Source organism: Sylvia atricapilla, chromosome 16, assembly GCF_009819655.1.
Source record: "Sylvia atricapilla isolate bSylAtr1 chromosome 16, bSylAtr1.pri, whole genome shotgun sequence".
Classification (NCBI taxonomy): Eukaryota; Metazoa; Chordata; class Aves; order Passeriformes; family Sylviidae; genus Sylvia; species Sylvia atricapilla.
In genome coordinates, this window is record NC_089155.1 from 444,660 (window position 1) to 470,823 (window position 26,164).

Below are 26,164 nucleotides of genomic sequence, written 5' to 3' on the forward strand. Positions count from 1 at the left end.
GAGGTTCTTTCCTTGGAGGTGCTGAAGCTCACAGCCTTGGTGCATCAGGTTTTGTGGCTTGGTCCAGAAGAGAAGCAAGCAGCTTTTGTGCCTCCTGAGAAAGCTGTTGTGGGTTGGTGTTGCTCAGGGTGGGCTGTGGCTGCACACAGCTGATGTTTGCTTGTGGAGAGTGAAAGGATTTTGCTGAATCCATGGGAGAGATGGGAGCTTTGCATAGGCCTGTTTTGCTTCTGCCTGGGGGGAGGCTGGGCCTCGCCTGTCTAAGGATGTGTGAAAATTAACCCTTGGAAAAGTGGGAGGTATCCCTCCTATGCCATGACACTGTAGTGCCACTGGGCAGATTCTCCTCCCTCCTTAGGTGCAGCTGTCATGTAAAAAGAGGCTCTGAAAATGCTGTTGCGGGCTGGGGCTGTCCCTGCTCACTGCTGGTTTTCCTGCTGCCGTGCTGGAGCTGCCGTGGCCGGGGAGCAGGGGCTGCTCTGGGGGTCCCACAGCACTGCTCCACTCCAGGGCCTCAGGCGTGGGTGACCAAGGGCTGGCACAGATGGCCTGAAAGGAGACCTCGGGCCGTGCCCAGGGGATCCAGTGGCACTCAGAGGTGTGTGGGCACTGTGCGCTGCCGTAGTAAATATTTGCAGTTCTCCAGGAAGGAGCGGGGCTGCCGCACATCAGGAGAGCAAAGCGGCCTCTAAAGCAATGCACAGCTCCCATTTCCAGCAGGGACATTTGTATGTAATCCAAACACAACGCTGGAGCCGGGCAGGCACCCTCTGGTGTCAGCTGTAGCTGTCCTTCCAAGAGCTTGCCATCGTCTTTGGGAAGGGCTTTTCCTTTCTTTTTAACTAAATCTGATTTCTTCTTTGCAGGTTGTAAATCGTGCCCAAGCCGAGCTCTGAGAGCAGCCCCTGGAAGCAGCGTGAGTTTATCCTGAAAGCTTTTGTTCTCCTTTCCACATCCCACGTGAGGTTGAGTGGGTTTTGCAGCACAGAAAAGGTTGCTCAGCACGGAGAGGTGCTGCAGGGAGAGGCTTGTCTGCCAGGAACCCCTGGGAATCTGGCCTGCTCCCACCAAAACACTCAACTGCAGGGCTTGGGCTTGTTGTGGCTTTCTTTGTGTTGGGACTGCTTCCTGGTTTAGCTGGGACTGGGGCAACAGCCCCTTTGCCAACAGAAAGGCTCCCACAGTGCCCAAATTGGTGTCCCCTGACGGAGCAGGTTGGGGGTGTCACACTCAGTGCAGGGTTTCCCTGCCCTGGGTTTCTGTGGTCTCTTTTGTGGAGGATCTGAGGGAAGCAGCACGTTTGCAAGCCAGCTGTGGTGTTTTTCTGGCCCTGGATCCCTGCCCAGGGCTCAGGTCCCTGCGCTCACGGGGCTGGGCACACTGGCCTGAGGTGCAGCCCAGGAAGGCTGGCAAGGCTGGGCAGCTGGGAGCAAAGCACAGAAGAGGTCTGAGCTGCAGAATTCAATTGATGTGATGCTTGAGTCAAGGGCTTGTGTTCCAGGCCTTTTCAGGGACCCCAGAGTCCCTCCAGCTGGTTGGATCGCTCCATTCCAGAGTCACACACTACACAGCACAGTCACATCCATGTGAAACCAGATGTGAGCTGCTTCCAGCAGCCAGTGAGGGCTGGGGATGGCTGTAGGGATAAGGTCCCACTTCTGCTTTGTCTCTCTGACCTGTGGTGAGCCTGGGCAGAGCTGCAACATGACCCTCACCCTGGGCTGAGGTGGGAGGATGATGTCCTTATCTGAAAATTGGGATGAGGAGTTCTATAGCTGCACTGTGCCGTTCTGGCTCTTTCCCAGGTGACAGTGTGTGGCAGTGTGCATCACAGAGCTCAGACCCTGTTGGCCACAGGGTTTGGTTCCTGCCCACACAAGGAAATAGGTGCAGGTTCCTCATCCAGAGGTTCCACACCCAGAAGCTGCTGGGCACTGCCCAGGCTCCCCAGGGAATGGTCAGAGCCCCAAGGCTGCCAGAGCTCCAGGAACATTTGGAAAATGCTCCCAGGAATGGGGTGGGATTACTGGGGTGTCTTTTGGAGGGCTAGGGGTTGGACTGGATTATCCTTGTGGCTTCCTTCCTGCTCAGGATTTTCCATGACTTGGATATGGATGTGGGCAGGGGATCTGAGTCCCTGCTGAGGGCTCTGATGGGCCCTTGGGGCTAGAGCTGACTCTGGCTGGCAGCAGGGTAGATCTCCATGTTTTATGAGCAGTTTCTCACCAGTTCTCCCCCTCCAGGCACTTTGCAAGATGCCAACTGCCCCCTTTCCCAGGGGTGCAGGTCTGTAGGGAGAGCCAGGAGAATGCGAGGATTCTTGTCCTGCCTTCCTGTGTGCAGGGGCTTGGGAGCCGAGTGATCAGGCTGGAGTTGGTGGAGGCAGAGCTGCAGGCCCAACATGACTGGTGGATTTCATGTGCTCCTGTATGGCCTCAGGGTGCCCTGGGCTCTGTACCTGGGAGACTAGGGACCCATTGGGAGTGTTCTGCTCCTGGGCAGTGCCACTGGGAGCTCTGCCCCTGGATAGGGTGCAAATCCCTCTTGGGGTCCCCCATGCTGGGGTGGCATGAGGAGCAGGAGGACATGTGCCATCCCCATGGTGACCCCTGGTACCCAGCCAGCTCCTTGCCCGTGCTCTGGTGGCTCTGATGGCTCAGGTGCAGCTGGGGGCTCTGGCGTAGGTCTGGGTGTCTTTGGTTTCACAATTCCCCCTTGTTTCCCCTGGGTGCTGGCACTCGGGGCAGCTGCAGCAGAGCTGCTCTGCGTCCCTGCACTCTGGGCTGGCTCTCCCAGCCTGTGCCCGTCCCCTGCAGGTCCCAGCTCCCCCACACGTCTGGGCAAGCAGATCCTTGCCAGCATAGCCTGGGGCAGCTGGCCCAGGTGCTGCTGTGTGCCCAGGGAGTGTCCCCCTGCTGAGGTCGTGGCACAGGGATTGTGCTGGCAATGAGCTTCTCCTGTCTCTGGATTCCAGCAGCTCCCTCACAGCTGGTGCTGGATCCCACCTCCTGGGCAGGGTTCCTGGCTGCTGGAGTTGTGTGGGGGCTGATTCCATGGGAGCTTGCTCAAAGGACATGGTCATTCATCAGCTGTCCTGATGATCACTGTAGGTCCCTTCCAGCTGAACTACTCTGTCCTCCTCAAAATGGTGTCACCATTACCTTGGGGAAAATGATACTATAAAGTGGTGACTTTAGACCCTGACAGAGCTCTTGTTGGAGCTGCAGAGCAGAGGATGATGATGGTGGGGAGAGTGCTTGGCCCTTCCTTTGGATGGAAGGAGAAGATGGGAGAAGGCAGGGCTGAGCCTGTACCAGGACTGGGCTCCTTTTGGTGGCTTCCCTTGCTCTGGGTACAGTTCCTCTCCTGGAGCTCCTCTCCTCTTCCAGCCCACTGCTTCCCGGGGTGTCTGGCCCTGCGTTCTTGCCCAGGGAGCAGGTCATGTCCCCTGGCTGCCACATCCCAGCACAAGGGAGCTGAACCTGTGGTCTCTGCCTTCCCCTGCAGGCAGGATGAATGATGGAAGCAGCTCTCTGCCAGTCACTGGCAGGGGAAGAGCATTCCCTGGTGGGGGGTATTGCCCAAGGGCTGCAGCACCCCTCCCTGCTCCTGGAGTGCAGCCCAGGTGCTCTGCTGGTGCTCCACAGTGGGCAGTGGCATCTGAACTGGTTCCCAGCGCGCTGGCTGCTGCCAACACAGCCTTTGGTTCAGCCTCCCTCCCCTGCTGCACCAGAACATTCCGGGGCTCTGGTGCCGTCCCTGTGCGAGGGTTGGAGCAGGAGGGGAGGGATGGCTGCAGTGCTGGTGGTCCTGGTCCCTGCCCCGGCTGAGTTTGCTGTTGCAGCTTTGGGACTGTCACTCCCCATCCCAAAACTCACAGAGGGTCAGCGGGGCAGGGCCAGCTGCCGGCCCCAGGCAGAGCCCCAGGGCTGTTGGGATGTGCCACTGCGGGGTTCAGTCCCACAGCCCTGCTCACTGGCAGTTTTTAATGCCTGAAAAGCTCGGAGTACCTGCTGAGATGCCCCCTCAACACCCTGGGCAGGATTAGGTCCCTGTAAGAGGAATTGGCCCAGGGGACTGCACAGATCCCCTTTGGCCTGAGAAAAGCTGTCGGGCTGTTTTACAGAGTAGGTGAGGGGATGAGGCTGTTCTGTGGTCCCTGCCTTCCACCCCTCGCTGCAGCAGGACCCTGGCAGGGCTGGCAGCCCTGGCACAGCCCTGGCACAGCCAATGGGAGCTGGCAGTGCCACCTGCAGGTACCAGGGCAGTGCCCTGCCTGTCCCTGCCCTGCCCCAGGGCTGCTGCTGCACTTTCCTCTTGATTTGGGGCCCATCCTGGCTGCAAGACATGCCTTGGTCAACGAGCCTTGCTCTGTGCCATCCCAGCTGCTTGGGCTGAGCAAACAGGTTTGTGGTATGTGGCAATGTGGGCCCTGAAGGCTGGGGGAGCTGCCAGCTCCCTCAAACTCTTGGGAAAGGCTGGCTGCTGGCCAAACCCCTGCTTGCCTTGGCTGAGCCTTTAACCTCTTGTGCATCACAGCACTCAGGAGCTGGGCTTCCCCCGTGCTGGGTCACGGCAGGGCAGGCTGGGGTGCCCACCCATGTCTGATCTCTGGGCCTGGCTGTTGGAGCCTCCTTTGCCCAGAGCCATGCTGGGCTCCTGCCCCTCCTCTGGCATGCAGGGCTGTGTGCTCAGGCAGCAGGAGCTGGGGCTTTCCTGGAGAGATGCAGCTTTGCTGCTCTGAGGGCCCCGAGCTCACCCAAGCCCTTGGCAGGTGATGGAGCTCTGTTCCCACCTGATGTCCCACCCTCCCCACTGCTCCTGGCCAAGGGTTTGCAGGGCTGGGCTGGGCTCCTGCCTTGCTGCCCTGGGGGTCCCCGTGGGGCTGGGTGGAGAGGAAGAGCTGTCTGCTGTCAGATCCCTGTGGAGGAGGATTTGCCACCCGGGACTGGTGTTTCAACAGCTTTTCTGGGACAACAGAGCCCAAGGGATGTGGAGCTGTGGGCAGCATCTGAGCAGGCCCAGTGTGGCTGGGGATCTGCAGGACTTGCTCCCAGGGGAACAGCGGAGGCTGGACTGTGTTCAGAAGAGCACCTGAACTGGTGCAGGCGTGCTCTGGGGCATCATCTTCCAACAGCACCTCTTTAGCTTCTTCTATCCCATTTGTCACAGCCCTTGCTATTCTTTCTTTTATGATGGGACCCCCTGTGTCGCAGGCAGGACACTTGGTGGGGCATTGGAGGGTGCTCTGCACTGTGGGGGAGCTTTCAGAGCCTCAGGGCACTCGGCTTGCTGGATGCTTTGGGAGGCTGGGTCTCATTGCCACTGGTGTCACCTGTGCAGCTCCTGTGTGCATGTCGCTCGAGGCAGCCAGTGCTGTGGCACCCTTGTCACTCCCCCTGCTCCACAGGTCCCACCCTCCTCCAGCCAAAATCCCAGTGAGGCCAGTACAGCCCCTGGTCCAAAATCCCAGTGAGGCCAGTACAGCCCCTGGTCCAAAATCCCAGTGAGGCCAGTACAGCCCCTGGTCCAAAATCCCAGTGAGGCCAGTACAGCCCCTGGTCCAAAATCCCAGTGAGGCCAGTACAGCCCCTGGTCCAAAATCCCAGTGAGGCCAGTACAGCCCCTGGTGTGGAGGCAGCTGGGCTGGGCGGGAGCGCTGCACTTCCCGTCCCTCCCTGCCAGGTTGTGCTTCGTGATGGATTTTGGATGGGAAATTGGGGCTGGACGAATTCGGGAGGATGAGGGAAGGAGAGGGCTGCCCTAATCCCACTCTGGATTCAGCTCGGCTGTTGTGCTCAAGCCTGCTCAGCTGCAGGGGAGAAGGTACCCGGGTTGCCGGGGAGACAGAGCCGTGGGATGTGGCAGATGCTGCGGCCGCCGAGAGGATTGTGTCACCCTTTGCAGTCACCAGGGACAGCCCCAGGGACAGTCGCTGAGGCTGTTGAGGGGACACAGTGCTGAGCCATGTGTGTGCCAAGAGGCCTTGGCGCTGTGAGCACCCTCCTCAGCGGCTCTGGAGGCTGTGGCTGCCCTGGATGGTGCCCTGAGGTCAGGGCAGGCTGGGAAGAGTTGGGTGGTTGTGGGTGCTCCTGGCATGGAGCAGGGCCCATGCTCCAGAGGCATCTTCAGGTGTGTCCCTTGTGCCCGCCCCAGCAGGGTGATGCTGTCTGAGTGGGCAGGTGGCCTTGTCACCACTCAGCTTATTCCCCTGGTGACCAAGATGGGCCACCCCAACTCTTGGAAAGTCCAGGCTTCTCTCCTCTTCTAGAAGGTACCGATGACAGCCCACCCTGAGGTCCCCAAGGGTGATAGGGACTGGTGAGCAGAGGCACACGGAGCTGTGCCAGCCCAGGCTGGGTGGGGCAGAGGGCTCAGTCTGGGGTGGACCTGGCTGAGCTGGAGCCACCTCTGACTTTGTGTTTCTGGTCCTGCCTGAAGCTTTCCCAGTTTAACTGGGAGGGCAGGAGCTGTGCCAGCCTCTGCCCAGGGCTGATGCATGGTCCAGGACCTCCTGGACACAAATTGCTGTGTTGGGATTTGCTGTGGTGGGGCCAGACCAGCTGTGACAGTGGGATCCCTGTTTCCAGCCTGGCTGTGGGATCCCTGCTCCCAATGTAGGGCTCAGGATGTCTGGGCTGGGACCCTCCTGTCAGAGCAGCAGGCTCTGGTGGTTCTCTCAGGCTCTGCCCCCCTCGGGTTCTGCCCTTGGGTGTGGTGGGGAGGCTTTGCTCAGATTTGCTTTTTGTTTCCCCTTTATTTATTTATTATTATGTTTTTAAGCTTTTCCTGCAGCCCTTCCTTCTCTTGTCATTTAATTGTCCAAGTTCCCTGAATACTTGTCACCTGCCTGGGGGTAGAATTTGAGACACATCAAAGGTAGCTGAGCTTCTGCAGGTGCTGAGCGAACGTCCTCTGGGAGCTGGGGAGAGATTAAACAGCAAGGAAAAACAACTGCTGTGCAAGGTTTGTCCAGGAGGTAAAATGGAAGGGCTGGGGGAGAGCGAGGGAAAAGCAACAATATTTGCTTTCCAGAAAATGTCTGCCCCGTGCCTGGGAGGGGGCTGGTGTGGGGTGTCTCTGTGTGGCGAGGCCTTGGAGGGAGCTGGATCATGGATCCCCTGGAATCAGCCCCTGGAATGGCTGGTCCAGCTGTTGGGCGGGATCGGGGCTGTGCCCTGCTGAGATGACTCAGCTCCCGTAGTGCAGGAGCGGGGCAGGGGTCGGTGACACGGGCTGTGAAGTGGCTGAGCTGGTGGCACACCTGCCCTGGGGGGGCTCCTGTGGGCAGGAGGGTCCCGGAGGGGAGCGGGGCTGTGCCTGAGCGCCCGGGGTGCTGCTGCCTGCACAGCCTGAGTCACACCGCGACCGGCAGCTCAGCAGGGCAGGAAAGGAGTTTGCAGCTTTGTCTTTGGGAGTGAGGCAAAGCAAATGGAATAAATTCCAAGCAGTGGCATTGTTTGTGGTGTCAGGCCTGGATCAAGGCAGTGCTCGGAGAGGTGGCAGTGCCTCGGTCTGTGATGGAAGCCAGTGCTGGCTGCACCTCATAGGCCTTGGCAGAGCAGCCTTTTAGGCTCCTGGGGGCTGCCCTGGCCCTAGTGGGGCCTGTGACCAGCCCCCTGAGCCTTGGTGAACCTCCACTCATGGAAGAATGCATTTCTGGGGGTGTTTATTTTGATTTAAAACCCTTATAGCAACAGGCATTTTGTTGCAAAAAAAATATCTCCGTACCATATCTTAAAGAAAACCCAAAATAACCCACGTAAGATATTCTCCTCCACTTCCCAGAAAAACCTTAGGGTTTGATGCTGCTGGTGGGTCAGCCAGTGTGGAGGGGGAGGGGAGCTGGGGACTTTGGGGAGCAGGCAGCTTCAGCTCTCCGGGTCCTTTAGTGCCCGGGGTGCAGTGCCAAGGTGGGAAGCTCATGAAAACCTCCGTGTGCTGGTGTATGCATTGATTTCCTGCAGCACTGGTCATCAGTCAGATTTTTGGGTGCCAGGTCAAAGGGAAAACTTGGGTCTACCCTCTGCCTCTGACCTGTGGAGGAGTCAGTCTGCTAGAAACACGAATGCTCGGGGTAGTGTGAGGAAGCCCCCAAAGATCTATTTCACAGCTGTGGTTTTCCAGGGTTAATACAGCAGTTTCCCACACCTCTTTCCAGCCAGGTAATCTGTCTTCCCTCAGAAGGGAGATGAACTGCCGCATAAATTGCAAAATTTATGGGCCCAAAAAGACATTTGCAAGAGCAATTCTCTTCCTTGAGCTCCTACCTGTTTCTCTTACAGATCTGCTGCTCTTCTCCTATGAACTTGTAGCATTTTCTCCCATGCAAAAGAATCTTGAGGTGTTTGGAGGGATGTTGGCCTCTATTGGCTGAGGGTGTTCAGCCTGGAGAAGAGAAGCCTCCAGAGAGGCCTCAGAGTTCCTTCCAGTGCCTAAAGGTTGCTGCAGAGGAACTTGGGACAAGGGATGGAGGGACAGGACACAGGGAATGGCTTCCCACTGCCAGGCAGGGTTAGAGGGGATATTGGGAAGGAAGCCTTCCCTGTGAGGGTGGGGAGGCCCTGGCACAGGGTGCCCAGAGAAGCTGTGGCTGCTCCTGGATCCCTGGCAGTGTCCAAACCTGGGCTGGACAGCACTTGGAGCAATCTGGGGTGGTGGAAGTATCCCTGCCCCTGGCAGGGGTCAAACTGGATGAGCTTTAAGATACCTTCCAACCCAAACCATTCTGGGATCCTAGTCAACTGGACAGGCTCTTGAGATGGACTCACATGTGATGAAGGTGTTTCCCTGTGTCCTTTCCCTTCCCTACGCAGCATTTGTCAGTTTCTGGAGGCAGCAGCTCGGCCTGGGATGGGAGGGTCTCATTTGGAAGTGCTGCTCCCTTTCCTGGCGGCCTTTGGGCCGAGGTGGGGCTGAGCTGTGCAGCTCAGGCTGCAGAGGAGCACACTCCAATGGAACCGTGGTGCTGCAGCGGGAAGGGGGAGGCTGGCGGGCACCAGGGGTGGTTCCTGGGTGGTTCCCGGGTGGTTCCCGGGCTCCCCTCTGCTGCGGGCTCTGCAGCAGGGCCGGTGCTGCCGGCGGGGCCGCGCGGTGCCGTGCCTCCTGCGGGATGCTGGTCGCTAAGCAACCGGCAGAGGTGGAGCTTCCCGGGTACCATTCCCAGCACATCCCTGCCTGAGCCCTGCGTGCCTACCTGCTCTGGCATTCCAACATTCTCCCAGACAGCTCCTGCTGCCCACACCACCTTGTCCTGGGGCAGGAGAGCACCCCAGGGTGTCCTTGGGCATCAGCAAACACTGATTTGGGGGTTCTCTGCCCAAGATCACCCAAACCCTTCCCTGGGGAAGGAAGATGTCTTGAAGCTCCGTTGACCCTTTTGCTTGGGATTCCCACCTCAGCACTACTTCTCTGCCTGGCTCTGGGAAGCAGGGCCAAAAGAGGGGAGCCTAAGGCTCCTGCATCCTGAGACTCCCTGCAGATCTCTGGCTGGGCAGGGCGTGTGGGTGAGCTGGCTGTGGAATGCTGCAGGAGCAACTTTCCCTTCTGGCACAGTTGTGCCCAAGGAGCCTGGGTGTCTTGGGTCCTCCTTAGGCAGTGGCTGTTTTGTGACAGGGACACTCAGGCTGGCACAGGAGGACTGGATGTCCGTCAGGGTGACCCCAACCCTGCCTGGGTACATTGTGGCTTTGGCTCCTGTTTCTTTATACCCTTCCCAAGGCCGGGTGTTTGGCTCGGGTGACATCCTGCAGGTGGGATGGAGCCTTCCCTGTCTGCCTGGGGGATGGGGAGGATGTTCTGGGGGCAGCTTTAGCCCTTCAGTGCCTCCCTAGGGCTGTTTCATCGCATGCCATGGCACTGGAGGATGTTGTGTGCAGAATGCTGAGCACCTGCTTTCTCCCCAGCCTTTTGTTCAGCTAGTGCTCCTTACTGGACTTTGCTGGAAGAGCTGAAAGCCCCAGCTGTGCCATCAGATCACAAATTTCCCCTCTCTCCACTCCTGGTGCGTTCCCCACTCTGCTGACTCTGCAAGCCATGCCTTTTGAAAGGTCAGTATTTCCCTGGAAGAGGCACATTCCTGGCTTTGTGGGGCTGCCTGGAGTGATGGAGGGGACAAGCTGGGCAGCCTTTGGGTGTGCAGGAAGCCCCAGCATACTTCCAGACCCTTCCCTGGGGCAGTGGGCAGGGATCAGGCAGTGGGGTGGGTTTGGCTGTGCAGGCACAGGGAATGCCTGGTTTGCTGTGGATCCTGCCACAAGAATCTGTCCTGGATGCACTCGCTGCTCCCAAGTGCCACACTCATGGGATCGTGTGCTGTGGGCTGAGTTTTGGGGTCCCTGTGAGCCTGCAGGCTGGTGTGGCTGTGCTGGCAGGAAGGTGCTGTGTGACAGCTGGCTTCAGTCAGGCAGGGGACTGGTGAGCAGCAGGGATGGCTCTCAGGGAGCCAAGGCTCTGCCTGGAAGCAGAGGATGGTTTTTCACTACTCATGACAGAGAAAAACTTCTGCTTGTGCTGCTGAGTGGCTGTTCCAGGGAGAGAGTGAGGGAATTGGGCTGGCACTGGAGAGCTCTGCAATAGCAGCATCTCCATGTCACCTCCACGGGCTGTGGGACTGTGGGAGCTGGGCAGGAGCTTGGCAGGAGCTGCTGGGCAGGTGCAGCCAAGGCCCTGGCATGGCTGGGGGCATCAGCGGGGCTTGGCTTTTGGAGGTGAGATGGGAGGGGGCCGTGGGTGACAAGGAAAGCAGGAAAGTCCCCAGAGCACTGGCGGGCAGGATGTGGTCTGCCCCAAGGACGGTGCTGTGACACCAGGGCTCAGTGGTGGCACATGATGGCACAGACACATGCCTGTGGTGGTGCTGCTGCTCCCATCCTGCTCTGGTGGGAGAAACCAGGGAAAACTGGGAGCTGCAGAGTCTGTTGGCTCTTCCCTCCCTACTCTGTGGTGTCTCGGCTGCCCTTCCATCTGGAGAGGCACTAGGTGCTTGCAGGGGCTGACTCAGAGCTCTCCTGCCACCCCAGCTGGGACATCTTCATTGAAGCGTTACTGAGGTTGCAGAAGGTGTTTCTTGGCTTCTGAGGGGACACAGCAACTCATTCCTGGTCTTATTTATTCAGCTGGGAGGTGTCACTGAAAAGGGTAGGAGTGAAACCTTTTTTAAGTGGCCCCCAATTTCCCATGTCTGGCAAAAGGACCATGTCCTGCAGTGTGAGAGGGAGCAGGGAGGACGCTGCCTTTGCATCCTGGAGAGCTCAGAGGAGGAGGAGGAGGCGCCTCAGCCCCAGCCCCCTGGGATGCAGCAGAGGTTGTGCTCCTCTTCCCTGTTTTTTCCTGGTGCCAGAAGGGTTGGGGTCAGAGCAGGCTGGAAGGAGGGTGTAGTCTCTCGGGATGGGCTCTGCCCTGGCCGCTCTCAGCACTGGAAGCTGTCATGGTGAGCTGCCATCACTGCTTGACTCCAGCCTGGCTTGGGGGATGACTCCCTGTCAATTTGGTGGCTTCTTTCCCCCCCCCCCCAACTTTCTCATGATTCATTTCTGACATGTGGCACAATGCCTCTGGAGCCGCAGGGATGCTGATCTCAACTTCCAGGGTGTAGTTTTGCGGAATAAGCTCAAGCTGCTCTATTAACCCCCGATCAGGGGCTGGCCCTGTGGGCAGGAGGTCACTGCCTGGCCCCTGCAGGCCAGGATGCCAGGGGAGGATGGAGGAGGATGTGGAGGGGAGGCCCTTTGCTGCCTGTCAGCAGGGTCAGATGTCTCCACGCTGCCTGGCTCGGGCATGATGAGCGAGCAGATGTCTGGGCTCCTGGCAACTGCTGACATCATGTAAATCCATAATTGCCCAAACACACATTCAACACGTGTCAATTAAGGCTGGGCTGGCTGCAGAAGAGCAGGGAGGTGGGAGAGCCCCATGCCATGGGTTCCTTTTGGGTGGCAGATCCTGAAGCTTGTGGAGGTGTCACACAGGATCACTGCCCTCACGTGAGTGTGTTCCTGTGAGATCATCCCACCCTCACTGCCTTTGCTCTCCTATTTTTCCACACTTGACCCAATTCTTCACTTGGCAGCTCCAGCCTGGCTGTCACACTCCATGTCAGTGGCGAGCCGCTGTCTGCTCTGTCTGCTTCAGTGGTGCCTCAGCCTGGGCTTGGCTCCTTTTCCTTGGCTTAGTATCCCTGGGGAACTCCAGGTCAGGTCAGTGGAGCTGAGCACACCAGCTCGACAGCCCGAGCTTGCCAGGCTGGCTGGGGGCAGGACAGCACCCACCTGTCTGGACAAAGGTGTCTGAAGTCACCAGCAAAGCCCTACAGGGCCTGTCCCCAGGAAGGGACCAGTCCAGCCAGCCTGGAGGAGCCCTTCCTGCCCTCCCTGGTCAGGCAGGCTCTGGGCTGGACCTGTCATCTGTGCCAGAGGGACAGGAGTGGATGTGTCCCAGCTGTTTCCCTGGGAGCAGCCTGCCATGGTCAGTCCATGGTGATTTCCTTCACCAGCAGGTTCACACCCCTTAGCTCTTCCCTTCCTTAACTGCAGAATCATTCAAGTTGGAAAAGACCTCCAAGATCAACTCCAACCTGTGACTGATCACCACCTTGTAAACTAAACCGTAGCACTGAGTGCCACATCCAGTCATTTCTTGACCACCTTTAGGGATGGGGACTCCACCATCTGCCTGGGCAGCCCCTTCCAGTGCCTGGCAACCCCTTCAGTGAAGGAATTTTCCACAGTATCCAATCTGAAACTCTGCTGGTGCAACTTGAGACCATTTCCTCTCGTCCTGCCCCTTGTTCCCTGAGAGCAGAGCCTGATTCTCCCCCAGCTGTCTCCTCCTGTCTGGGATTTGTGCAGAGCCAGAATGTCCCCCCTGAGCCTCTTTCTCTCCAGGCTGAGCCCCTTTCCCAGCTCCCTCCGCTGCTCCTGGTGCTCCAGCCCCTTCCCCAGCTCCGTTTATTTCTCTGGACATGCTCCAGCCCCTCAAAGTCTCTCTTGTGAGGGGCCCAGCACTGGACACAGCATTTGAGATGAGGAGCTGATGCTTCCTGATGCTGTGCTGCCGTGGAGTGGGAGAGCTGAGGTCAGGCTGGCAGGACAAGGTGACAGAGGTCACCTGGGCTGGTGTGAAACCTCCTCACAGGTTGGGGACCAAGGCATTTGAGGTGAAGAGGGAATGCTCACGCTGCCCTTCATGTTCCCAGCGTGATGTTTTTGAGCTCAATGCCATCCTGCTGGGCAGGAGAACAACGTGCTCTCCTGGTCTGACATTGCTCCAAACACTCCTGGCCAAGGGGTGGGAGAGAGCAGGCCTGGAGGGGACTGGGGGCAGTGTGGCCATGACCCTGCACGTGCCCGTGGGGACAGGGATGGATGCGTGGGGTGAGGCTCAGGGGGAACAGGGGGACGATGCCTGCAGGGAGGCTGGGATGAGGTGGGTGGTGGTGGCAGGGGAGGAGCAAAGACTCTCCCAGCACCCCAGTGTCCGTCTGCTCCTGCGGGAATTGAGGTGGCCGTGGGCTGCGGTGCGAGGCCAGCAGGGAACTGCTTTACTGTAAATGGAGAGCACCAGGAGAGATTGTGATTGCCTGGGAAAAGACTTGGAGGCTAAAATACCCATCTGTGTGACTGACCTGAGGAACACTGAGGGAACAGTTCGACCTGAGGGGGGAACATGGAGAGGGGGATTGAGAGAAGTGTGTGGGGATGAGGGGTCAGAGGAAGTTTTGTACCGGGGGCGAGTTTCAGTGCTGTCATCAAAAAGCTGTGCTGTCACAGCTAACAGGGACCTGCAGGAGCCAGGCAGAGAGGAGGAGGGGGAATCCCAAGGTCCATCCAGCTGCAGGCATGGGGTCTGTTCCCTTTGGGAGCAGCCAAGACCCTGCAGGCAGGAGAAGGAACCCGGTGTGTGGGGTTGGGCCCCAGCAGCGCTCGGTGCCCAGCTGCCTCTGCCCAGGTGGACAGAGATGAGCTGCTGCGGCTGCAGGGAGCTCCCTGGGCAGCTCCAAAGGGCTCTGGAGACCTGGTGCTCTCCTAAAGCCTCTGGATCAGCCCTGGGAAAGGACCAAGGCTAGAACCTGATGGACCTGAGCATGACACCACATGGGGTGGTATCAAGTCCTGCTGGTTGGACAGTGGCTGTAGAGGGCTCCTCTGACCCACCAGGGCTGTTGGCTTCTCAGTGCAGGACTGAGCTTCACTGCCACTGGATCTCTGCAGGGCTGGTCCATGGGGGAGTCACGGTGGCCTGGGGACAGTGGGGAGCTGCAGAACCTCAAAGAGTGGAAAGGCAGAAGGATCTTTGTTTGCCCTGGCTGCTCAAGACAGGGACAACAACAGTCCAGATCTGGAGAGAGGGAGTTTTGCTGAGATGGAGAGCAACTCTCTAAGCTGAGGAGGATAAAGCCCTGGGGCAGGTAGTGGTGCTGGAGAGGAGTCATGGAATCCCAGACCCATTTGGGTTGGAAGAGTCCATAAAGCCTATCCTGTCCCACCCCCTGCCATGAGCAGGGACACCTTCATCTGTCCCAGGCTGCTCCAAGCCCCGTCCAGCCTGGCCTTGGACACTTCCAGGGGTGGGACGGCCACAGCTTCTCTGGGCAATGCGTGTCAGGGTCTCACCACCCTCGCATGGAAGAATTTCTTCTTAACATCTCATCTAAATCTCTCTTATTTTAGTTTGGAATGGTTCCATCTTGTCCTATCATTCTCTCTCCATGTAAAAAGTCTCTCTCTCTTTATTTCCAGTGCCCTTAGACATTGGGAGGGGCTCCAAGGTCTCCCTGGAGCTTTCTCCTCTCCAGGTGCACACACGCTGCTGTCCCAGCCTGGCTCAGAGCAGAGTGGCTCCAGCCTGCAGAGCATCCCGTGGCCGTGGGAGAGAAGCCTAATCCCCCTCTCCTCCCCAGCGCGGGCCGGGATGGATGGAGGTGTCCCCTGTGCTGAGCTGGGGGGGGTTAAAGCCCCTCTGAGGCGTTGTCTCTCCACCGTGGGGGCTGCAGGGGCCCGGGGCTCCAGCGTCAGCCGCAGCCGGAGCCTGGCTCACCTCCGTGAGTCAGCGCTGGTGATTCACAGCGGGGCTGGAGACAGCCACGGGCTGCTGCAGCGCGGGGATTAATGGGCTGCAAGGAGGGCAGCGCGGGAGGAGCCACAGGAGAGATTTTTTCCTCATCTTATCGGCGTTTCCCGAGCCTGGCTGCCAGGTACAGCAGCTCTGAGCTGGGCAGATGAGCTCTGCCTGCCAAGGGAGCTCCAGCACATCTGGCACAACTGTAAATCACAGAGTCACAGAATGGTTTGGGTTGGAGGGACCTTAAAGCCCGTCTCATTCCACCCCCTTCCATGGGCAGGGACACCTTCCACTGTCCCAGGCTGCTCCAAGCCCCATCCGGCCTGACCTTGGACACTGCCAGGGGTCCAGGGGCAGCCACAGCTGCTCTGGGCACCCTGTGCCAGGGCCTCCCGACCCTCACAAGGAAAAACTTCTCCCCAGTATCCCATCTAACCCTGCTCTCAGCCACTGGGAAGCCACTGTCCCTTGTCCTCTCACTCCAGGCTCTTGTCCCGAGTCCCTCTCCAGCTCTCCTGGAGCCCCTTCAGGCACTGGAAAGGGCTCTGTGCTCTTTCCAGAACCTTCTTTTTTTCCAGGCTGAAATCCATTCAGCTGTTCTGAACCAACCCAAGCACATGCTTCAAAAATCTTACTTGGGCATCTTTCCACGTCCTTTCTGGGCTCAGATACCCTCACCTGGAGCTGTGAGAACTGCCCACAGGTACAATCCTTTCAGGGCCCATCCTCAGTGCTGTAGCTCAGAGTGGGGTCAGAGGCTGTTCTGCATCCCCAGTGCGTGGCCAGGGCAGTGTTTCCCAGCCTCTGCTTTCCTCCTGAAGGACTTCTGCAGAGCAGGTGCCCTGTGCCAAGCTGAATCTTGATAGTGGGGGTTTTTTGGTTGCATTTTGCAAGTCATTGAGGAGTTCTCAGTTTGGATGTTTGTCGTGTCTGAGCACTTGGATGCCAAAGGATGCTCCTCAGCTTTGTGGGGACACAAATGCTGTTGCTGTAAATTTATACGGAAGTGAGACTGGTGAAATGTTTTCTTAGCAGAGTAGAGTTAAAACCAGGTAATAAGAAAGGTTGTTCCAGGCTGAACCTCTTGCCATCCATCTCTGCCAAGGCTGCTGTGGGCCAGCCCAAGGGGGATGTCTGGACATGGTCCTTCCCTGGATGCTATTCCTGGTTCCTGTTCAATCTCCTTTGACACCTTTTTAGTCCTTTTGTGTATCTGTGAGATGCGTCAGAGGATGGAAATTTCCAAGTTCCAGTTTCCCTGCAGCAGCTGGAACACAGCTAAGCCATGAGTGTGCTGTAGGACTGGGACAGTTTCAAACCCTCAGGTTTAAGGGTGGGTGCTGTGGGCAAGTCTGGAGACTTGGGTGCTTTGGGGTTTGTGCAGGAGGGGTCAGGGTGTGTTGGCTGTGTGGTGGTGGCACTGCATTTATGTGGATAAACCACACATTACAAACACATCCTGAACTGCAAACAGGCAGGGAAAGCAGCCTGGGCAGGGCTGATCGTTGCTCAAAGACAACCAGGAACCTCTACAGAGTGTTAAGCAGGAGGGAATGGGAGTAAAGCAGTTCCCCAGGATGGGATGTAAGCACTTCTCACGTGCAGCAGCACTGGGGCTGAGGGGTCCCAGCTCCTGGGGGATGTGGGGAGCTGATGGGGGGCTGGGAGCACATGGGGCTTGTGGAGGAGGGCATGGGGCAGCTCCACTCCTGCTCCTCCAAGCTTGCTGGCATGGCCTGTCTCCTCCATGGAGGGTGGGGAGGGCTGGTAGCACCCATCCTCTGTGCCCTTGAGGTTTACCCTACACAAGGAGCTGCTCTGGGGAAGTGGGGTGCTCAGACAGGCACCTGCCAGGGTCCTGCATCTGGCCAGCACAAGTCACTGGGGAGCTTTACTTTTTTCGTTGAATTTTGCAAGTTATTGAGCAGTTCTCAGTTTGGCCCCAGTTTGGATGTTTGTCGTGTCTGAGCACTTGGATGCCAAAGGATGCTCCTCAGCTTTGTGGGGACACAAATGCTGTTGCTGTAAATTTATACGGAAGTGAGACTGGTGAAATGTTTTCTTATCAGAGTAGAGTCAAAGCCAGGTAAGAAAGGTTGTTCCAGGCTGAACCTCTTTCCATCCATCTCTGCCAAGGCTGCTGTGGGCCAGCCCAAGGGGGATGTCTGGACACGGTCCTTCCCTGGATGCTGGTCCTGTTTCTGCTCCTGGGGAGCTTTGCTTCAGCAAGAGTCCAGAGGATCATAGGGACCTCAGGCACAGGATCACTGTCCAAGAGAAACTGGAAAACATAAGGATAGATATCAGGGAGCCTGGCTGGTGTGGGAGGCCCTGGAGGCTCCCCAGAGCAGGGGGACACCCCTGTCCCACGGGACCTGGGGCATGGCACAGCATGTCCTGCTGCTGGGCGTGGGGGTGAGTGACAGGACCCTGGTGTGGGCAGCACTGGAGGGGGCTGGGTTGGGCTGGAGGTTTCCCTGCAGGGCGGTTTCAGTTCTGGGGCAGGACTGAGGTACCTTCTCCCCACCCTGCTGCAGCTCTGAGTTCACTTGCTCTCTCTTCTCCCCACTTTTGCATCCCTCCCTTAAAAACACTTGTCTCTTTTCTTTGATAATTGCCTGCAAGGCCTGAGCATCCCCAAGGCCCCTGAGGTGCCCTTGCCTTGGCAGAAGCTGAAAATCCTCTTTCTTCCCACTCCTGGGCACCCACAGAGGGGCTGTGGCCTTCCGTGCGGTGTCCTAGGATCCGCTGTGCTGTGGGTACCAGGGGATGTTTCCATGCATAGCAGAGGGTTCCTCATCTGCCCTATGGATTCTTCTTGGATCTGTGGGTCCTCCCCAAGGACAGGCTGCTCCCTGGTGTTCCTGTCCTGGTGGATCCCATGAGTCAGTGGCCTTCCCCCTGCTCCTTAGTGTGGTGTGGAATCCTGGCATGGACAGGAGGCCTGTGTTGCACGTGCTTGTGTTATTTAGTCTCATTTGGGGACACTCTGGGGTTTTTCAGGGTCCTGGTCCTGTTTCAGTCTGTCAGTGGTGGAAATGGGGCTCGTGGCTGAGCAGCCACAGGGTCCCCTCTCTGTGACAAACACAGCTGGGAGAGGGTCAGGTGGGGAGGAACCAGAGGGAAGCCTGCATTGGTGTCTGTAGATGTTCAGAGAGTGTGAGCCAGGCATCCCAAAAATGGGGAACTGGGCTGAACCCCACAAATATTCAAACAGCAGCCCCTCCAGTGAGTGGTCTGAGGTAGGTGCTGAGAACAGAGCTGAGCAGACATTGACAGGGACAAGTGGTCCAAGTGGAGTGTATTGGGAAAAGACTGGTGTGGGCATGGATCAGATGTGCCACACCAGAGCTCCTGGCCTGCCAAATCCTCCCTTCTCGTGCTTACACTGGAGAGGGCAGCAGGGACACCTGTGAGGACAGCGTCTCCCTGTGACTGGGTGTGACCGGGGTGCCTGAGGGTGCCTCTGATGGCTGGAGGGTACAGGGAATGCCGAGCCCTCATGGATTTTAACCCTCAGGGACTGATGGGGTGTTTCCCTGTCAGGGGCCTGAGATGGCAGCTGGGTATGGGATGAAGCTGGTCCCAAATGCCAACATCCCCCAGCTGGGTGAGGGGCAGGGAGGGTGCCTTGCTGTGACTGAGCCCCAGGTACCTGTTTCCACTGTCAGGATTGGGTGAACCCAGGGAGGGGACACAGGGAGGACAGTCCTTTCCCCCAGCACGTGGCCAGTGCAGCAGCTCTTGACCAGTCTGGTCCTCACAGCCCCTGTCTCGAGCAGGGAGAGCCATCGTGCCCCTGTGCTCAAGAGCCAGCCCCGAGCAGGGTCCGTGTTGCCACTGCTCCAGGCACCCTTCCCTTCCTGTGCCAGCCCTTCCTCTGCTCAGGAGTGCAGGGCAGTGAGGCAGCGCCTTCCAGCAGTGCCCCCAACACTTCCCTCCTTCCCTGTGGCCATGCCAGAGTGTCCAGGGAGGGATGTGCCCAGGGCTACTTTGGGCGACGTTTTTCAATTGCTTTTCCAGCCTTTCCAGCACAGCAGGGATTGGCTTTGCCAGCCCTCCCCTTCCTCCACCCCATCTTTATTGCTACCAAATTAATGAGGAACATGTCGGTGCTTGAAGTCAGAGGCTCTATCAGCAGCTCTCTGCCTTCCTCCAAGTTCCCAAATGCCTCCAGAAGGATGGCTGGCAGCTTTGCCAGGGTGATGGTGCAGGGATGAGCCCAGTGCCCCTCTGCCCCCACAGCATCTTCTGCTGGGATCTAAGGGCTTCCTGGGACACTGAACTGAAACCAAAGCCCAGTTCAGCCCTGACTCTTCCAGGACTTGAGCTGTGTCTCACTGTGGTCCAAGGGAGCTGGCACTGCTTCCCTGCCTGAGTCACCAAATCGTGCTCCAGGTGGCAGTGGGGGATGCAGGCAATGCCCTCCTGTGCCATGTGGGATCACAGGAATGTGAGGAAATGGTGCCATGGGGTCAGCAGGAGCAAGGGAAAACTCTCCAAGAGCACTGCCTGTGCAGCAGCTCGGCTCAGTGCTTGCTTGGGGGGCACTTTTGGGGGAGGGAGAGCACCTGTGGGGCCCCCAAACTTCTTCTCCCCCAGGAGGCACCTTGGTGTGGTTTCTTGATGGGTGAGGAGGTACAGGATCAGGCCCAGGCCCATCTCCATGGGATGACTCAGGAATTAGTTGGTCGTTGCTGAGCCTGTCAACAATGCAGTTTGGGGGGCTCTTCTAGGGGTTGGCACTGTGGCTGATGTCCTTCTTCTGGCCCCATCCCTGTGCTGAAACACTGATAAAGGTCTCTTGGGCTGTGCCTCCCCCTCCAAAGTGCTGCTTGTGTTGGCCTGTGCCACCCCAAGAGAGGAAATGTGGGAGCTTGTCCATGGTATGCCAAGAGGATGGGGCCAGGCTCTGCTCAGCAGTGCCCAGGGCCAGCCCCAGGGGCAATGGGCACAAAGTGACACACAGGAGGGGTCCTCTGAGCTCAGGAGACACTTCTGCACTGGGAGGGTGCCTGAGCACTGGTGCAGGTGCCCAGGAGGTGGTGGAGTCTCCATCCCTGGAGGGAATCAAAACCACCTGGACACATCCTGGGCAGCTGGCTCTGGGTGGCTCTGATGGAGCAGGGGCTGGGCAAGGTGACCTCCAGAGGTGCCTCCAGCCTCACCCAACCTGAGATCCACTTCTCAAGCACAGTGCAGGGGGTCAGCAGGGTACAGTGGGGTCCTCCCTGGGCACAGTGGAGGTGCTGATGCCACAAGCCCAAGTGCCAGCAGGATTTCCTTTGAAACCTGTAGCTGTTAATGTCTCTCCAATCCTTGTGCGCCCTGTGGGTCTCACCTGTCATGGAACCACTGAGGCTGGAAAGGAATTCTGTGTGTCAAGTTCAGCCCTTAGCCCTGCACTGCCTAGGCCACCACTCACCCATGTCCCCAAGGTGCCACATCTGTATGTTCTTTAAATTCCTTCAGGGATGGTGACTCCACCACTGTCCTAGGAAGCCTGTGTCAGTGACAGACAGCCCTCTCGAAAATTTTTGGAGCCAAGAAGACTTTCCAGAGGCCCCTCTGCAGGGTGGTGGTGGATGCAGTGAGTCCCTTTCAGCCTGGCCAGAGCCTGAGCCCCTTTCTCTGGGTCCGTCATTGCTTCCTGCCAGGGATGGAGGGAAGCTCCCTTCCTGCCCTTGTTTTCCCCAGGCGACGTGATGAGACACCCAGGGACTCTGTTCACTTGCGGGTGACACCAGCCCTGACCAGTGCTGAGCAGCCAAGAACTGGTAGCCCCCAGCCCCAAACCCCAGTGGCTGCACCCTCCTGGAGAGTTGGGAAAGGCCTGGAAGATGCTGAGGCTGCCTAGGCATGGTGGGTGCTCCCATGGGGAGCTGCAGGCCCCACTGGCCCCGGCCTGCCTGAATTCTGGGGATTGCACTGCTGAAGTGTTGGATTAGGGTGCAAACCAGGCAAGGATTTTGGAGGAGTATGAGTTTACTGGGAAGTGTGGGATTACTGGTTCTCCATGGCTGCAGGCTTCTGTGTTTCAGAATGAGACCCCCTGGGCTGTCCCAGTTCAGTGGCTCAGGAGTCCCTTTGAAGGTGCCCAGCCTCGAGGAGGGCTCAGAGGGAGGGTTGTGGGGGCTAGGACCTCTTCTCTGCCCGCCAGTTCCCCCAGGGCTGATGTTCTTGGCTGGGGGAACAGTCCATGAGCACCCTAACCCATGGGTATCGCTTGGGGAGCTCATACTGGTGAGCAGCTGGGCAGTCTGCGTTTCTCCCTTCTGCATCCAACATGATCACCCACACAGTGAGTGCCTGTATCCTGACAGCCAAAGCCTGACAGGAGTCTCCCAGCAAGTCCCCAGACTTAGGCTTTGTCCCCTTGGGTTCCTGATGGCTCGGCATGCCCCGGATTTCCATCAGCATGTGCCAGAACTGGTGGGTCCTGCCTGGGCACACCTGGCCAGGGTACCCCTGCCCCCCGGGATCCTTCCCGAGTCCCTGCCTGTGCTCTGGGTGTCCCCAGTGCCCGCTGACAGCAGGACCCGTTGCTCTGGCCGGCGGGGTCAGTGCTGGGCTACAGGAGCCCCGCTGTTGTGCTGTGGGGTGTGACACCCTGCAGAGTGTCCTCCCCGTGCTGTCCCCGTGCGGCTGTCCCTCCCAGGGGACGTGTGCCCTGGAGACAGGGATGTGCCGGGTGTCACGCTCAGCCCTTCACCCTGCACAGGGCCGATGAAAGAGCCTCTGTTCAGCCGCCGCTGCTGGGACAGCTCGGCCCCGCCTGGGGCGAGCGGGCCGCAGCGTTTTGGTGTGTGTTTGCTGCCCCGGGACCCATGGCATGGCCGGGGGGTGCAGGGCTGTGCCGGGTTACCTTGCGATAAAGAGTGCAGCCGAGCTCTCCGTCCCTGCCGGGCGTGCGCAGGGAAGGATCCCGGCAGGAGCGCCCGGCCCGGGATGAGTCAGGTGTTTGCGGGGCCGGGGGCGATGGGGCTGGAACCGGCATCCCCGGGGGACGCTCCGGGCGTGCTCGGGACAGCAGCCCCGTGCTGGGCCGGAAGGGAGCCCCGCTCCCAGCTCCCAGCTCCCAGCTCCCATCCCGGCTGCGGCTGCAGTGCACATCCATCCATCCGTCACTGCGCGGGGCGTGGGAAGAGGCGGCTCTGCAGAAAGCGCTGCCTCGGACGCAGCGGCAGCCCGGCGGGATGAGCCGCGCCGGAGCCATGGGGAGCTGGCACCCAGGTAGGGCCCCCACGGGCGCTGCGCGATGCTCGGCCCTGCTGCTGCTGCTGCCGCTGCTGCCCTGGGCTTCGGCGGGGGTCTGGGGCGGCGAGGGGGATGCGGCTCCTGGAGCCTGGGGGCGGTGGGAGTGCTTGGACTTGATCTTGGAGGTCTTTTCCAAACTTGACGGTTCTATGATTCTGTGACGGGGCACTTTTACGGCTCGGAGCACTGCAGATCTCTGCCCCTGCCAGTCCCCCGTGAGGAGATCAAGCTTCAGTCTCCTGGAGCAGGGGAATCCCCTGTGGTTCTTCTTCTTTCCCCCCCTTCACCATAAACAGCTCATATGATTCTCTGGCCCTGCTGCAGAGCAGCACAGGAGAACTCGGGCTGCACTGCGGAATGGTTTGAGGATTTGTGTGTCCCGTGCCAGAGGGTGAGGTCCCAGGGGTGGCACTTGAGCCCAGGGGTGGCACTGGGGCTCAGGGTGCTGTATGCTGCTGGGAGCTTTGGGGCTGCTTTCCTTGTTTGCTGTTTCTGTGTCCGTGGAGGATTCTCAGGACTCCCTGCTGGGCTCCCCACAGGTTTCCAGGATGGCTGCAAGGCACTGCCTGTGCTGCTGTCCCCTGCCAGCTCAGCCTTGCCTGGTCAGGGCGCTGGGTGCCACAGCCCTGGTGAGCATCTCCTTTCTGCCTGGGGGCTGGCAGATACCTGACCCCCTGTCCCATGCCGTGCAGCCACTGCCACCCCCGCAGGGTGCCCCCCGTGTCCGTGTGTCCCTGTGGCAGTATCTGTCCCCCAGTGTGATCCCACAATGTGATGGGGGCTTTGCTGCCACCATCAGCCCCACGGGCCCTTGGCAGGGGTGAGGTCACTGGGTTGTCACCTATCCCTGTGCTCCCCACTTGAGCTGCAGCGTGTGGAGCCCAGTTTGGGCACTCAGCACGGGGCTGCTGCCTGGCTGTGACCGAGATGCTCTGGAGGCAAAGCCTCACGGACGGGCAGAGGCTCTGCAGAGAGTGAGGGACGTAAGGGGGAGCCCAGGAGAAGAGGGGGATGCTCAGCCTCGGAAACCAGCCCGGCAGCTGGGAGTGACCGGGCAGGGGAGAGGGAGAGCAGGCTGCAGGGAAGGGAAGGCTCTGGGAGAGGAGTGCTGCAGAGACTGGAGCTGGGAAAGTGCTAGGGCAAAGCAGCTGGGAAATCCACACTCTGGCTTGAAGGGGAAGGAGGAAAACACCAAGGAGAGGAGGAGCAGGCAGGGAGATGATGGGAGGAGATTCCAGGCATGACAGGCAGGTCTGCCTTTGATCCTGTAAGGCTTCCTTTGCAGTCACCATTCCCACGTGCCTGTTCCGGTAGCCTGGAGCTCCATCCGGCTCCAGCCCTCTCCCCTGAGGAGAACGTCCCCCAGCCCTGGGCTCCAGCTGCAGCAGGATCGAGCCAGCCCTTGCTGGAAATCGGGCTTGTGCTGAAAACTTGTCCTTGCTGAAAATTAGGCATTGGGCACCAGGGCCTGTGAGTGCCAGGAGGAGCCCTTTGGCCACTGCTCTGCACAGGGCAGGGTCTGGGACTCTGTGCCTGCTGCCTCCAACAGCCCCAGCATGGAATTTGCTCCAGCGGGAAAGGCACAAGCAAGGCTGGGTGCTGGGAAGGCTGGTGCCCAATAGGATGGGGTCCTGCCCCTGCTGTAGGAAGTATTTAGAAAGAAATAACTTTAGAACTCCATCAAGTTTACTGCAGTTGTGGTGTAAACCTCTTTTACAGGTTTGTGACAGCAGATATTTCAGTGAAATTGTCCCTTTTGCAGCACTCTGGGACCTGTGTCCTTTCTGAACCTGTGGCCTCCACTCTGGGGTTTCTGCTGGAGCTGAGTGTGCACGGGGAAGGTGCTGTGGGATGGGCAGGGCTCCACGGGTGCTGCTCCCTGTCAGTGCTGTGCAGCCCCCTCCCATCAGGGACAGCTCCTGCTGAGAGCACAGAACTGTTCCCAGGGCAGCATCTCCTGCAGCTCTTGAGAGCCATGGGAAAAAAGAGGGACAAGGGGCTGGGACGGGTTGCACCATGAGTCCTGCTCAGGTCCCTGCAGAGCCTGCAGGTGCCCCCAGGGTGCTGAGCACCCCCAGCCTGGCACAGAGGGTGCTGGTGGTCATGTGGGCCTTGATGTCCTTCTTCCACAGCCCCGGGTGCAGGTGACCAGGCTGCCACGGAGGGTGGCAGCATCCCACTGCAGGTGCCACTGTCCCCAGGGGCTTTGTGCTGCCAGGCTGGGGCCGACCCTGGGCTGCAGCAGCACTGGGGTGAGTGGCAGTGCTGGAGGAGCCCTGGCCTTCCCAGTCAGCCCCAGGGCAGGCCGGGAATGGCTCCTGAATGCGGCCCTTGTGGCTGTGCCCGGGAGCGTGGCGGTGCCAGCGTGGTCCCTCCGTCAGGGCTGTGCAGCTGCAGGGCCCAGCTGCAGTGGGGCCCTGCCCAAGGCCACTGCCCCTGCCAGCCCTGGCTCCCTTAAACAGCTCCTGACCCCCAGCAGTGACCCTGTGCATGGGCCAGAGCCTCCCCAGCACAACTGTGAGGCCAAAGACTGAGGGATTCCCTGCTCTGGGAGCACAGAGATGGTCCCTGGGGATTTACCAGGATCCCTTAGCAGAGCTCTGCCACCCTAGCACTGCTGTGCCATGGTCTCACTGGCTTTAGCTGGAAGGAAGTCCCTGAGATCAGGCTCCTGGCCCACTATCAGAAGGTTGGAACTGGAGCTCAAGATGCAAAAGTGAGGTGGGATGAATTGTCAGCTTGCTACGCTTAAAAAGACCCCTCATTTCTTCAGGGATCACTGCAGGGAAGAAGTTTGGAAGAAAGTTTAGAAATGCCAAGTGAAAAACTCAGCATGTTTTTGGCCCAAAGTGATGTGTTATCATTTTAGAGATTTCACATTGATTAAAAACTCACACACTGAGATCCAAGCGGAAGCGCTCGGGAATGATCTGCACAGGGACTGGGGCTGGGAGCGAGCAACTGCTTGAATTTGCAGTGGAAAAACAGCAACCCCATTTCCTCAGTGGAAAAAACAAACCACTGGTGACCTGTGAAAGCCTCTGGTGGCCTTGGCTGAGCAGTGGTGTCTGTCAGGAGGAGCTGATGCTGCTCAGGGCAGGTTTTCCAGCCTGTCATGGCCAGGAGAACACAGTCCTGGGAGAAGGGGGTGAAATCCTGGGCCTTTGGGTGTGAACTGAGGTCTCTGTGGTGACCACACAGCCAGTGCAGGCACGAGAGGAGAATGTTCCCAGGATCTCCTGGCTGCGAATCCGGCGGAAGGCGTAGGCTTGACTCCCTGTCTTCTCCGTCACCTCCTCTCTGTTCCCTCCACCCCCAGAGCCAGTTTTAGTCATTTTCCTGGGAAGGTTTCACATCTTCCCACTGCTAAGGACACCTGAAGGGCAGCAGTGGGACAGGAGCTGTGGTGTGGGTTGGATTTCTTTGTAGCAGTGAGTCTGGGGGTGACACTGAGCTCAGCCTGAGCAGTGCAGTGGATCCACCTGCAATGGGGCATCCTGAGGGCCCTGGGCAGGCTGGAGGAGTGGGCTCATGTGAACCTCAAGAAATTCAACCAGGCCAAGTGCAAGTTCCTGCACCTGGGTCAGAGCAGCCCCAGCACAGGCCAGGGGCTGGGTGGGTTCACAGAAGCCCTGGGAGAAGGACTTGGGGGTACTGGTGGGAACAAATTGGATGTGACCTGGCCACGGGCACTGGCAGCCCAGAAACCAACCCTGTGCTGGGGGGATTCTGCTCCTCTGCCCACTCAGGTGAGACCCCCACCTGCAGAGCTGCCTGCAGCCCTGGGCACCCAGCATAAGAAGGATGTGGGGCTCCTGGAGTTAGTCCAGGGGAGGCCACAAAGATG

General features: G+C 58.8%; 1 protein-coding gene across 7 annotated transcripts in view; it reads left to right on the forward strand.

The window, feature by feature from the left end:
* Positions 1-863: 863 nt before the first annotated feature.
* EPB41L1 (erythrocyte membrane protein band 4.1 like 1) overlaps positions 864-26,164 on the forward strand; it is a 54,672-nt gene continuing 29,371 nt past the window's right edge. For all 7 annotated transcript variants that reach the window (XM_066330487.1, XM_066330489.1, XM_066330490.1 and 4 more), the window contains exon 1: positions 864-916. The gene's annotated coding sequence lies outside the window, so the exon portion shown is untranslated. The remainder of the gene's footprint in view (positions 917-26,164) is intronic.